Source organism: Coptis chinensis, chromosome 7 (genome assembly GCF_015680905.1).
Source record: "Coptis chinensis isolate HL-2020 chromosome 7, ASM1568090v1, whole genome shotgun sequence".
Taxonomy (NCBI): domain Eukaryota; kingdom Viridiplantae; phylum Streptophyta; class Magnoliopsida; order Ranunculales; family Ranunculaceae; genus Coptis; species Coptis chinensis.
In genome coordinates, this window is record NC_141462.1 from 10,207,497 (window position 1) to 10,222,455 (window position 14,959).

The window sequence follows — 14,959 nt, forward strand, 5'->3', positions numbered from 1 at the left end:
GTAATTACGAATTTGAACTCTATGAAATTGAGCTATTTTTTAAATAACTCCCTTAATTAAGAATATTTAATAAATACATCTGAAAATTGAGTACGGAAAAGAAGAGAGAATATTTGTCGAATTTGGAAGTTTCATTCTGGAGGCGGTTTTGTTATGTGATGATTTCCATGGCATTGTTAATTAAGATCATCTAATTTGACGAAAGAAAAATCATGACTTAATCTTGAAGGTTGTTTGTTTGATTTAAATTTAAGTCCTCATTTCATGTATTTCTGTCCAACGAAATTGGACACTAGAAACACTCATTTCATATATCATTTACATTCATTAGTCTGTTTTATAAACCTTTTACTCAAAACGGTGATAAGTTCTTTCCATACACACATACTTACATTGGAAAAACAAAGAGCAATGGTGCTCTACTAAAAAAATGGATTGAGCGCCGACTTAGTGAAGTGAAGGATGCATGTGCTAGTGCGTAGGTGTTAATCCAATTGAGAAACGGTGACATTCCAATTGAAGCCATATGAAAAAACAAGTATAATGTTGCAAAATTGTTCAGCGGAAATGAAAAAATAATAATAATAACGCTGTGAAATTGATGAAAGAAAAAACAAATGGAAAATAGAAAATAACCGGCCACTTATGGGCCAAAATTAGTAAATACTATGCAATGCTTAGAATACTTGGTTTTTTGTAGTTTGTTCAATCTTTTTCTTTCCTTTTTTTGTTTTCCATTTTTATATGAGCATGTCTTCAGTGCGCGAGATGTATGGTGCGTAGATAATGTAGGTCTTTGAATCTGTATTTTTGCCATACAATACACACGCACCCCTTAATATAAATAGTCTAGATTTAATAGCATACCATACGACCTGCGCACCATAGATTTAGCCTTTTTATATAACAATATTGAAGGAGTTCATAAACTTCATTGATAATCCAATGATTTCCAAGATTTGACTACCTATTAAATGACAAATCAATATAACTGTCAACCATGACGTCAAAGGCTCAAAGCAAACACTCTAAAGAGATATTATTATTTACCATGTCCAAATTTTAGTCAACATTTGTAGGAGTCAATAAGGAGGTCATTTTCAGGGAGGTCTTTTCAATTCACTTCTTTATGAAGGACGTAATTAACAAACAACCAACTATGACTGTTTTAGCTGATAAGAATGCTGAGCTGGCATTAGAAATCAAGTGGTCACGTTAGGAACACGGCGGTGAATGCGACATGCCACACCCAGGTGTTAACAGTTCAGAGAAGCCCGACTCTTTTCTTGTTCACACGTGTCATGTCCTACTCGTTTCACATTACCTCTGACTGAAGACTGAACTAATAAAAGATTTTAGTACAAATTTTTCGATAGTCTAGATTCACATTAATAAGTGTTTGCGGCTTTCCAATGATCAGCTCGATGTTCCACCTATCATGCATTCATGCATCATCACGCCGTTGATCGTCCTGGATGTTTGTGATTTTAGATTTTTAGTCATAGTTTTTGCCAATGGTCTTCTCTGTTGAAGACACCTGAACTTTGTAGGAAAAATAATTTCTCAAAGGTAGATGTCAGATATGTAAACGTGCCACCCATTGTGATGGCCCAAGTCCTTATCATCAACTACCAACTAGTCAACTACTATAAAAAAAGACCCCTCATGAATATCAAATCATATAGATTTAGAAAACACTTTTTGTTGAGTGGCTGCTAATTACTTTTTTGCTAAACGGAACATCCACTAGACGTCCAGACCATAGCTAGTAAATTCGTAGACGGCAAAAGTTCGGTACGTCAATTATTCGCCTAAGATTCGAAATTTTCAACAATAATACTTTTAAATATTCGGTCCAATAAAACGCTAATGGTAAAAATCGATATAATGTGTTTTAAGCGGGTATATCTGAATATATTTCTTTAAAATTAAATATATATTTTACATTTAAAATTTTTGATATATAAATATATAACGCGTTTTATTTTTATTTTTACAATTTTATTAATGAAAAAATAATACAAATGTCATTTTATTAAGCCAAACCTTATAATTAAGTGAATAATTAAAGAATTATAAAGCCCGACCCAACCAATTCGCGAATTAAACCGTTATCATTCAAAAATTAGCCGAATTATTCGTTTTATTAATGAAACCTTATAATTCGAATAATTAGGTGAATAATTCGGTGAATTACTAGCTATGGTCTAGACCACTACCACTTCTTGGAAGAGGTAGAGAGAGAGGTTCATTTTTCAAGCTTGTCTCATCTGTAAAACGAATTTCTATTATAGAAGCTAAGATTGATGAGCTATCCGTACCAAGTCCAAAGTTTTTTTTTTTTTGGGTAATCACTTTCAATATTATTAATATGAACAAGAGGTTCATTATCATTTTCTTGTTTCAAGATTGGTTGCATCGATATTGGAGCTATATCAGTTGGTAGCATAGTTCGTGATTCCGAACGGAACTTCGGAATTCCGGGCGGAATTTCGGTTTTTCAAAAAAACGGAATTCCGAACATAGAGTCGAAATATCCGAAATTCCGAATTATCCGAAATTCCGAATGCAACAAGGGTCGAAATTTAATGAATTTCGGTTTTTAAATTTGTCGGAATTCCGAGAATTCCGAAATTCCGAACTATGGTTGGTAGTGCATACTGAAAATCCCCCTAAGCTCCAGCGCCGTTATAAACCAAGTTGGAGAGTCATTTGTCGCGTCATCGGACTGTGGGTTACATGAAGCATAAGCTGCTAGCTTATGTGCTACCGTATTACCATTTCTTTGAACATAGGATATTTTTACATAGTTAAAAAGAACAAAAAGACTAGCTACATCCGATAGCATTAGCTGTGTTGGCCACTATGCAGTTAAAATCGGTTTACAAAACTAATCAGTTGATGAGTAATATACAATTAATCGGTGATTTAATCGGTTATATCGGATGTATATATTTGACGTTTTCAAAATATATAATAGTATAATCATATCAAATATTTCTAAACAGTGATCCGAAATACAACAAAAAATATCAAATTCTCATAATCACATATAACTAGCTCAATTTTAGAGTACTACAGATATGTCAAACACAAAAATTACATTAAATATTTAAAGGAATAAGGGATTGAGAAGCGATAATATTTATTAGAGAGATAATACAATAATTTGTATATTTAACTTTCGTTAAGGAGGGAAAAATAAGTTAACTCTTAGCTTTGTGTATTGATCGAGTTATATTATTATTAATATGGTTTAAGAACCCATTTCGTTAATTTTACGTATTTTTTTGATGGGGAACCGAAATTTTTAATAATTTTTTTTCTCGGTTTAGCGGAAAATCGGTCGTCTTGGCTGATTAATCGGTTAATTCGGTGATTAAATCGGTTCGGTGAAAAAAAGTTAAAAAATTGGTAAAAACTAATCGGTTTACAAGCGATACGCGATTAATCGGTCGAGATATCTGATATTGATAGCATAGGCTGACCATGCTATATTGCAGGGCTTGTTTTCCAAATAATCTATTGCAGCCTTTGCATCCATTTCCATTAGTAGATTGTCGGAGTGATAGTTTGAGCACCATCTGAGGGCTCTGAGTAGTCCGAAACATTCTGATTTCTCTACACTTGTTGACCAGCTGGTGGATGTACCTGCAGCCACAATTTTCCCTTGGTGATCTCTCAATATATAACCATAGCTTGCTGAATTTTGTTTATCATTAAAACTGGCATCCACATTTAATTTAAGGAACTCAGGTGGGGGCGGTTTCCATTGGGCAGGAAGAGTTAAGTTCTGGCAAGTCATTTCCTGATGTTGGTTGTTTTGAATGTCAAAGAACAAAGAGATGAAAGAGATGAGTTTACAGATTTTAGTAAGAGATGGTTTATTCTTATGATGCAGGATGTTGCACCTCTCCAACCATATATTGGAATAAAACAATAAATATAACTTAGTCCATATTTCAATCTCTATAAGTTAATATTTTGGAGTTTTAAACCAAAGATCAATCCAACTCTTGGTGGTGTAGTGTTGATAGGCTTCCAATTTAAATAACCGTGGTGTATGAAACCATAAAGCTCTTGTGAAAGGGTATACAAGAAGAAGATGGTGAACACTTTCTTTTGTATTTCCACACAGTAAACATGACTTATCCTTTATATACATATGATGCATGCCAAATGGTCCCTAGTTGGTGTAATGTCATTATAAAATTTCCATACTAGAAGAACTTGTCTTAGTAAATTTGAATTTTTCCAGAAAAATAGGGTGGTATTTGGGTTACCTGTATGACCTATATGCATGCTAAATTTATAATACATGAATTTTACACTATAGATACCTTTCCTATAGATACCTTTTTTTGTGAGATTCCAGTGAACATAACCCACCAAATTTCTACGGGAAAGATATACATTATTTACATGCATGGCGGTGTTTATATCAAAGATAGAATGAACAACAAGTGCAAATTTAGCACAACTGCACAACTTCTTTAGGAAACTGGTATTTAAGAGGAGTCAATTGAGCTTCCTACGTTTGGGCCTGCTCGATTCATTTTATTACTTTAGCCCAGGCCAAAAACCTGTACGTACTTGTCTAGCGCAAAACTGAAAATCTGATATAAACAGTAGCTTGAGACATGAAAGCGAGTGTTGTATATTCATTTTTGTGACAATTCGTCTTGTGAATTGTGGTGTACGTGCATGATGATACACATAACATATCAATTGGGAAACTGAGAATAATTGTAATACATTATTTTTATTAGGTTTATTTTTGCTTTTTTGCATTCCGTATTTTAAGAAAAGTATTCAAGAATCTGATCTATAGTTAATTTCGTTCCAAAACTACATTATTAAACAAAACACAAAAAGTAGTAGGTTAATTTACTTGGTGTTCTTTCTAAAACCCAAGGGACGAATAACATTCTGTTTTAGTTTATAATTCAGATAATGGGTTTAATCTCCCTGGTATTTAAATGGTTGCACAAAAATCAAAATGGTTGCACAAAAATCACTTGTAAGCGAACAAATGTATAAAATCTTCCTATTATTTAAAACATAACATCAAAGCCAAAACAGACCAAAATACCCCTGTGAAAACCGGACTGACGTTATCAATCTTTATTTATAATTTCGGCTTAAAGACAAACCAGGGTAAATTTGTATTTACATATGACAATATAAAATTACACAGTTTTCTTAACCTATTTAAATTTAAATTTTCATATGAAATTTTTTTTCATAGAAAAATTTAAATTTATATTCTGTCTGGTGTCGTCGGAAAATTTTCAATCCCAAAAGTTACTATGTAAATTTAAGTTTTCATAACTCCAATGACTATATAAATATAGTTTTACATATATATAACTATGTAAAAATACATTTACATATATTCTGTCAGGTGTCGGAAAATTTTCAATCCCAAAAATTACTATGTAAATTTAAGTTTTTATAGCTTCAATGACTATACAAATATAGTTTTACATATATATATATGACTATGTAAAAATACATTTACATATAGTCGGAAAATTTTCAATCCCAAAAGGGTAAAAAACGAAATAAGATAAAATGGGAAATAAAAACAGACCAGATTTTATCTTTTTTTTGTAAAACATGGAGGTTATTTAACGATACCTAAATAATAGGGAGGTTATGTGATATGAGTCGATGGGAGGGAGTTTATATTCAACCGAATTAGAACCAAGGGGTTGAGCCTCATTTCTTGGTTTATAATTACCACAAAATATAGATATCTCTATCACCTCGATGTAGGGGTGGGAAATGGGCCTGGTCGGGCAAGCCCGACCCTAAATATTTAAAGCCTTTTAGTTATTAGGTCAGGCCAGTCCGACCCTAAAGTCCCCATAGGGTCGAGTCGGGTCGGGTCATAAGTTTAAATCTCAAGCCCTGACCCTACCCTAAGCCCTTTTTAAAAGTTTTAGGGTCGGGTCGGGCCTATATATTTTCTCATTTTTACTGCATCAATTTTAAAACTCATTTATATTACAAAAAAAATTCAAAGATTTGCAAACTCAAAGTCCCACCACTTTGAAATTTGAATAACAATAAATCTAGTAATAATTCTTGCTAAGTCTAACAATTTAAAATGCATATCCACAATCTAATAAAATGAAGTATATAGAGACTCATACTTATATTTCAAAATTACAGTTAAAATGCACAAGACACATTTTGGAAGGAGCTTTCACTGATATAATTAAATCCGTTATTTCTTGTACTCAAATCTCACCAAAATTACATTTAACATTGAAGAACACAAAGACAAATAAGAGTTTGGAATGAGTTTTTATTGACGTCAACCTGTTTTTTATTAAACTAATGCCCAATATTCATTATTGTTCTTGGCGACTATGTTAGATGGGGAGTTGTGAGGTGTACATGAGTTGTGAGATATAAACAATTAGGTTTACAAGTTTTTATGATATAAGGCAAGTTATTAGAAGTACCCATACAGTAAGTGATAAATTACAAAGGATAATGTTATTTTAATTGAAAATATGTAACAAGGAGTTGGATAGTTATAGTATGTGTATTTTATAGTGAAATTATAACTAGGGCTTGGTTAGGGTCGGGCCTATGTTTCAGAATCTTAGCTCTGACTCTATCTTAGAAGGCATTAGGGCCAGGTCGGCCCTGCCCTAAATTCTGTGAGGGCTTTATAGGGCTAAGGGTCGGGTCGGGTCGGTCAGGGCCGGGTTAGAATCGTTAGGGCCAAATTCCCACCCCTACCTTGATGTCATCATGTATATTCTATTTGGTATTTAAGACTGTAAAGTTTCAATGATAGACGTATAACTGATGCTATATTAGAGCATTTTTAGGAGAAAAAAAAAAAAACACCAAATATTTGAACCAAACCAAATACCAAATCAAACTAACACCAAATAACTTCAAGAGAAACATCAAATATTTGACACCAAATTACGCACGATTTTCACAAAACTGCCCAAGAGACTAAGCCCAAGCCCACGCGGTTTTCGGTAAACCATGACACATCAAAATTTGGTGTTCGAAACACTACGAGACAGAGGCCCAAACTAACACCAAAATACATGCAGTGTTCGCAAAACTGCTCGGTTTATCCAAAGCCACGAGAGAGATTTGATATAGCACCAAAGCAAACACTAAATTTTTGTCGATTTGGCATTTGCTTTTGTGTTTTTTTAGTGTTTTCATCAACATGTGTTTCTTCTAAAGATGAAAAAACACCAAATTATTGAAAATTTAGTATTTGATGCTAAGATAGTATCTCTCCTAAAGATACTCTTAAGTTTACTATATTTTATTCAAATTATTGTACGTAGAGGGAAATTGAACTTTTGTTTTTATTTTATAACGAAGATGCTTGTGTAAGCATCCAAAGGGAATGAATTACGGATAAACCAGATGGTAACAATAACAAGCTAAACAGCATATATACAAATATAATTGTACACATGTAACGATCAAATATTGTTTTTTTATTTTTGGTAAAACGATCAAATATTGTTTCATACTGCTTGTTCAGGCGGCATGCGTGTATTATGTATTTCGACACATTATAAGATGTTTTGAAATGGTTTGTCTTATTAAAACTCACTCACTTCAATTTGTAACTCTCATTTGCGTCACGCAGGCGGCTTGTAACACTGTATTGTCATAAATAACACCGAGAAGAGGGCGGAAAAGAAATATAAATGATTAGAAAAACCTGTCTTCTATAAAAAGAAAACGACATTCCATTATTCTGTTTCAAATTATAACTTAAGATATTTGATTGGCAAGCCTTTGATGCTTGCAGGGTTCGAGCCCCAAACCTCGAATATCATCACCCAAATTTTTTGCCGACTTTGCTAGTTAAGATATTTGTTTCGACCAAATATGATTAAAATACTAAGTAGTGACGAAAGAAATGAATTATATAGAAAAATAGTGATAAAAGTGATGGTGATCGAGAGAATGATTAGACTGTACCTTTCGATTGCCTGCGTATCCAAATAATCGATGAGATCAAGTCTCAATAACGTAGTTCTGTATAAAAAATAGTTTAGTATTTATATGTGTAGAATAGAGATTTCTTGTAGCTCAAGTAATTGTAATGGAATATGACTCTTAGTTGATGATTATCTCTTTGATACGAAACGAATTTAGACATAAATTAATGTACGTAAGTGGAAAGTCATGTGACTAGGATTCTGCCCTAGACACATGAGTTAATGAGTCTGTACATTGATCTATATTGCAAATTGGGTTTTAGCCCTATCGATTAAACGAATAAATAAGTGGAAACCTCTACTAATAAACATTTGCCACGTAGGTAGGAGTCGAAACAATATTCATTATAAAATTATATTTTTCAGTGTAATAGTTTTCATGGTAACATTACATATAATTTTAAAGTATAGCAAACAACTTTAAAGATATGGTTTTCCTTCACATATAATCAAATAAAATAATTATATATATCAATATTTGAAAAGTGGCAAGTTCTTGGGTACTTTTTTATAAGAACAATGAAAAGATGTGTGTAAATTAAAGCATGTCCTAACTAGTAAAGTTGGTAAAACTTTTAGGTTATGATACTAGAGGTTTGGGGCACCAACATCAATGAGTTAATGATCTCATTTAAAACGGGTTTGCCAATCTAAAAAAAAAAAAAAAGTATAAGAGTGAATCTTAGGAGCCTAATTGAAGAACCCAAACCGGGGTACACAAAGAGGAACCAAATTACTTATGATAAGGTTTCATAACTTTAAAAATCGTAGAACCAAAACGGGAATTGAACCGCAAAATTAAATGATTCTTAGTGAACAGCTAATAACCGGACCACTGACACCCCTACTTAAAATAATGTTTATTGAAGATAAAGCATGACTTACACAGTGTTTCTACAGCAACTCACACTTTTGAACCGAATTTGTGAACACACTGACGTGGCAAGCAGAGAGACCTTGATTTTCAGTACTTCTTTGACCAATACACACGCACTCCCTGCCTGATGAGTGCCACGTCAGTGTGTTCACAAATTCGGTTCAAAAGATTCGGTTGCTATAGAATTTTGGCTTACACATCATATGTATTGTTTGCAATAAATTAAACTCATATGTGACGACGTGGCGTGAATGAAACTATAAAATGAAGAAGCTACTCTCGTCTATTTTCATATACTACAGTTTGAACATTTCAAATTTTTACTTTGTCAAATAATCAATATTGAGATACCAAAAGATGAAAAGAAAGATTTTGAGATAGTATATATATATATATATATATATGATAGTCACTCTTGAGCCACTTCATAGACTTACAAATTGAATTAATACTCTATTTTTTGTGGATATAATCTTCTCACAATGGCTAGTATGCCCACAAAATTTCATCATATTTAGATATGTCCATGGACGGAACCAGGATTCTGGCCAGGAGGTGTGAGATTATATACCCCGAAAAAAAAAAAAAAAAAAAAAAAAAAAAAAAAACCAAACAAACAAAAATAATACACATTTTTTTTTTTTGTAGTGTCTAAGTATTAAAGATCACCAAAATTATATATATATATATATATATATATATATATATATATATATATATATATATATATATATATATTTTTCATTTCAATCCACACAAACTTACAAAAGAGAGTAACTTACATTTTATGGCTCTTCCCTCAAAGATATACTACTTAAGTTTTGCATCTGAAGTTGGACTCACCGCCCTAGCTTCCACCATATTATCAAAAACATTCACAATAGAATCCATATCGAAACTCCGAGCAATGTCTTTCTCAATGTATACAATCATAGAATATCATAAAATGTGCAAGAAAATCATTTTCCATCCTATTATGCAATCTAGTCTTGATAATCTTCATAACTAAAAAAGCACACGCATTCCGAGGTAGCAGTTGAAACTGACAAAGTTAATACAAGACGAACCAACCTGTCGATAAGAGGATAAATTATTGATTTGTCCATTTTTGCTAACATTTGGCACAACTAATTAAGAAATGGTTGACAACTTTTGGAATTAAGGGTGTACAAGAACATCATATCAAGCTTATAGTTTTGCAATTGAAGTCCCAAATGTATCTTCTCTTGCTCAGTAAAATCCATATATAGGATGAAATTTATTTGCAAGCTTGCAAATCCCATCAGTTTTGAATAATTTAAAACCATCCCTAGGATTTAGAGCTGAGCTGAGAATAAGTAACTCGATCACATCCTCTTGAAATCAGTGGTTTAATTTTTGCAATTGTGAATCGATCGTACCTATAAAAATTTGAACCCGAAAGTGATGCTCATTACTAGTGTCTTTCTGAGAACGGGAGCGACCTTGACTTCTTGTATAAACACTAGCTACTCATATCAATAATATCTATGCCATGATCTCCACAAAATAACTTAACTTTCTCCAATAAAGGAACCCATCCATCTTCCCTCAAATTCTGAATAAGTGTTTTTGTTGTAGACACTAAATGCATTGCACGCAATATGTCTTGAGACTTGCGCTGCAAAGCTTGAAAAAGATCATCCATAATCTCCATGATTTCCCTCATAAGGTGCAAGATGAATACAAACTCAAAAGTCGTCATAGTATCATAAGCTCCATCTGCCTCTGCACGCACATTACTAGTGGCTCCATCCTCAATTATATATATAAGGATTGTAAGCGTTGCACTATACATATATACTCATCAAACTAGAAATGGATCCCAAGTGAGAACCCAATCGAGTATCTCCAGGTCATTTCAATGTTTTAATATGATTTTTCCATGTACCAACTTCCGAGTCCAACTCATCATTCTCTGTACCAAATTCCAACTCATCAATAATGGCAAGTTTTTTCTGCAATTTCTGTAGCCTTATCATCTCCCAATTGATCACTTCTTTTGCAAGAAGCTCCAACAATATTAAATATGAGAGTCAAGTTAGAAAAAAATTGCCAAACATCCTTAACATCTTTGGCAACTGCAACCAATGCTAACTGGAGCCTGTGAGCAAAGCCGTGGACATAGTATGCAAAAGGGCACTCCTTTGAAAACAAGGCTTGCAACTTGGCCCATTCTCCTCTCATGTTACTACCACCATCGTACCCCTGACCACGAATATTATGCACATTAAGATCATGACGAGAAAGAACCTTACATATTTCATCTTTCAATGTTGCTGACGCAGATCCTTGACATGGACTATGTCAGAAAAATGTTCTTGTATAAAACCATCTTTGTCAACAAATCTTAAAACAATTGCCATTTGCTATCTTTTTGATTTATCTCGAGCTTCATTTACAAGAAGGCCAAAAATTTCCATCACCAATCTCTTCATGAATATATTTCTGTGTCTTGTGTGCAAGAATGCTAAGAACCTATTTTTGAATAAGAGGGGAAACATATGTTGCATTTTTAGGAGCATTCCCTAACACGGTCACATCTACATCCACATTGTAAGAAGCCAATAAGCTTACCATTTCAATAACATTCTCTTTGTTACTAGAACCTTTGCTTTCATCATGACCTCTAAAAGCACATCCTTGGAGTGTAAAAAATTTAAGTACCTGAGTCGTTGTCATCACCCGCAAATGGTTTCTTGCAACCTACTTATAAACTTGTTTATGAATAACATTCTCGATGTGTTGCAATTTATTTGTTAAACTGTGGTAGCAACTAAGAGCAGCCATGTGATGTGAATTAGGATTTTTTTTCCTATATGAGATAGGAAAGCACACTTCTTCCTTCATTGACTTTCCTCCAAGTAGAAAACCTATCAACTGTGAAAGCAATAGGTCCTTGTCATCCGGATGAATTTGCAAATAAAAAATAGGGAAAACAAAACGCGCGCACAATTCTTTTGTGGAGAGTATTCAAGCCAGTCAGGAAATAACTTGTACCAATAAGCTAGAAAACGTCGACCAAACTTGTCTGAAGGATAAGGTTTGGATTTTGGAGGCTTGGGCTGATAAGGACCACATTTTATATAAGCACACCTGATCTCGTCTTGTTTGGATGGCGGGTAACTCAATATTTGTTGTCTTAACCCCGGATCTCGTTCCAAAGTTGTATCAACATTTTCGACAATAACTCCGGAAGATTATGATGTTCTTCCTCTGACTCAACTCCAAGAGAATTTGGAATATGCTGTTCAATTTCAACTTCTTCTGCATCAGTTCTTGGAAGTTCGGAAGGGCGATGTTAAACTTCAACCTCATCAGACTTGACTCTTGGAGTTTTGGAAGGACGACGTTCATGACTAGTAGATGCTTCAACACTATGGGGTGGAGGCATTGTAGGAGTACTTAGTGATTCCGCATTTCGAGATTTTCTTATAGAATGAGAAAAGTGTTGCCACCATGATTAACCACTTCTTATTTCTAGACAAGAAAAAAAAAACAAGATCAATTTATCAAACCAAGAACAAAGAATTTTTTTTCCCCTAATTCCATTTATCAAAACCAAATTTAAGTGATTAACACCACAATTTAACAATTCCATATAACAACATTTATGAAAACTTGGCACCAATTCACCAAATTAGAAAATAAATCAATAATTCAATGAAAAACCTAAAATTGCCAAAAACTTAACTCAAAAAGTCAAGAAAGAGAGAAAATAATGGAATGCAAATATAATGAAGTTAAGCCATAAATTGATACTATCTACATATCCTAGCCGGCTATTCCACATATCATGTATTCATGTGGTCACGTGGAGAAAAGATTACCTTTTTTTTTAAGTGGAATTTTTATTGATACTGATAAGGAATTTTATAAATAATAAGGACAAACGTGCAACAAGCTGCGCCGCAAGTCCTTTCTGAATAGAAAATCCTATTCTTCTAAAAACAAACTCGTTAGAACCAGCTGTCATAACGTTATTGTCCAAAACTTTCTGAAGTCTCTTGAGAAGCTCAACAGACTGTTGTTCCAAGAAACCAAAAATGTCGAAACTAAACGGAATGAAACAATATTAGTTAGCCGCGCAAGCTTCCTCATGCTTTTCCATCTTCCCTGTCGTTGCTCTCTTAGCTGCTTCTCCCACCTCAAAGACTCCATTCCCAAGCCCTACCAACGGAGAGGCTCCAATTACATCAACACATGCATGTCTCCCCTCAGACCAACTGTAGATCAATACATCCGCAGGTCGAAGTGTAGATCTTCCCTCATTCGGATCAGTGAGAAAATTCACAGGAGCCTCCTTCTTCACTTGTACTCCAGCCCTCCAAAATGCATCACATAAAATATCTCTGACATGATCATGTCAGTATTTGAAACCTGGAAAATGTTTATAATGTGCTGCATGGTCCCCGAAAGTATCTAGTCTATTTTTTTGCAAACAGGGCATAGACTACCATTAGAGAACAAAAGAATCATGAGACAATACCGGAGAATAGAACGATACTCCACCGGCGACATACGCTGTCCAAGTCCCTCCATCGGAATAGCAAGTAGAAAATCCTTTTGCACTGCTACATTTTGCAAGCATCCAATAACCGTTTTTCGACGAAGCGATATAACAAAACTCCCTCTCAAGACCTGCAACAATCTTACCATAGAACGCTTCCGCTAAAACTTTTTGTGGTTTTGAGGGGACGGTAACATTCACAGCCATAGAACTGAGGTCAAAATCGGGTAGACAAAGACTCAATGCACTGCTAGCAACATCAAGAATCTCATCCAAAGGCACTGGCCCACAACTCCTAAGAATGTGGTTCTGAAGCTCAGAAGTCTGATAACGGGAGGCCACAAAAGCAAAAGTAGAGACATCAATAGCACAATAAATACTTAACCCACCAAGACGTAATGGGAGTGTCGATAAATGCCACTGCAAATCACTGAAGTTAGGACCATCAGAAACCACAATACCCTGGAGAACACTGCGAAGATGCTGATCAAAAGTCTTAGCTGTCTCTTTAAAAATGGATGGTGGACAAGTACGAATCGCAAAAACCAACTTAGAGAGCCTAACACAAGCCTGTAAGAGAGCTAACTCATACTGTGGATCTTCCAATATAGCTAAACGGTCCATCAAAGTCACAACCTTTTCAACACGCTTGTGAGCAAGGCCCATGACAAAGGATGAATCAGTGCTTACCGCATCTCCAAGCAACCTGACTCCTTGTTGAGGACGGGACAAATTTGAAGGAAAGAGACCAGGAGTGGAGCGACATGGATCCAGTGATGGAAAAAATATTTCAGTTTTAGCCACATTAAGAACCAGCCCGTAAGAAAGTCATTCTTCCTGAATCATACCCAAAGCTGTCGCCACCTATTATGTATCTTCGATCAGAGTCCCATCATCTAGATACCAAACCTATAGTAACAACTGACAACTGGACTAGATTCACAGAATTAGGGGATGTAACACCAGTGCAAATAGAAGGGGACCCAAAGGGTCACCTTGCTGAACCCCATGCTTGACCATATGTAGCCACCCCCCATATATAACCTCGCAGGTTGACAATACAAGTACTTAACCCAAGGGGCAATAGCTGGGCAACGGATACGAACCTCTCTCAACATGGTAGTCCAATCAACCATGTTAAAAGCATTCTGAAAATCTACAAAGCGATCGAAAAGAGAGGTCTTTGGCTGATAGCATACACTATCGCGGTTGACAAATAGGTAAAAATCGCTTCTGCTCCACTAGAAACACCAACCCCATACTGAAAATCCTGTAAGTATCCTACCACATCTTGGGAAACTCCTTTCATTGCAATCTTAGAAACCAGACGACGCCAAACCATCCCCACAGCTATAGGATGAATACTATTATCCGGCTTAAGAAGTGGAGTAAGCGGAGCACTCGCAATAAATTCCACTAACGGCGTGGACATCGTCCCTGTAACCAAAGATTCACCACAGGGGCCCCCAATGCATCTAGCAAATCAGACAATATAGCTGTTGCAGCACCACTCATGGCATCCAACAAATGTTGAGCTCGAAGACCACCATGACC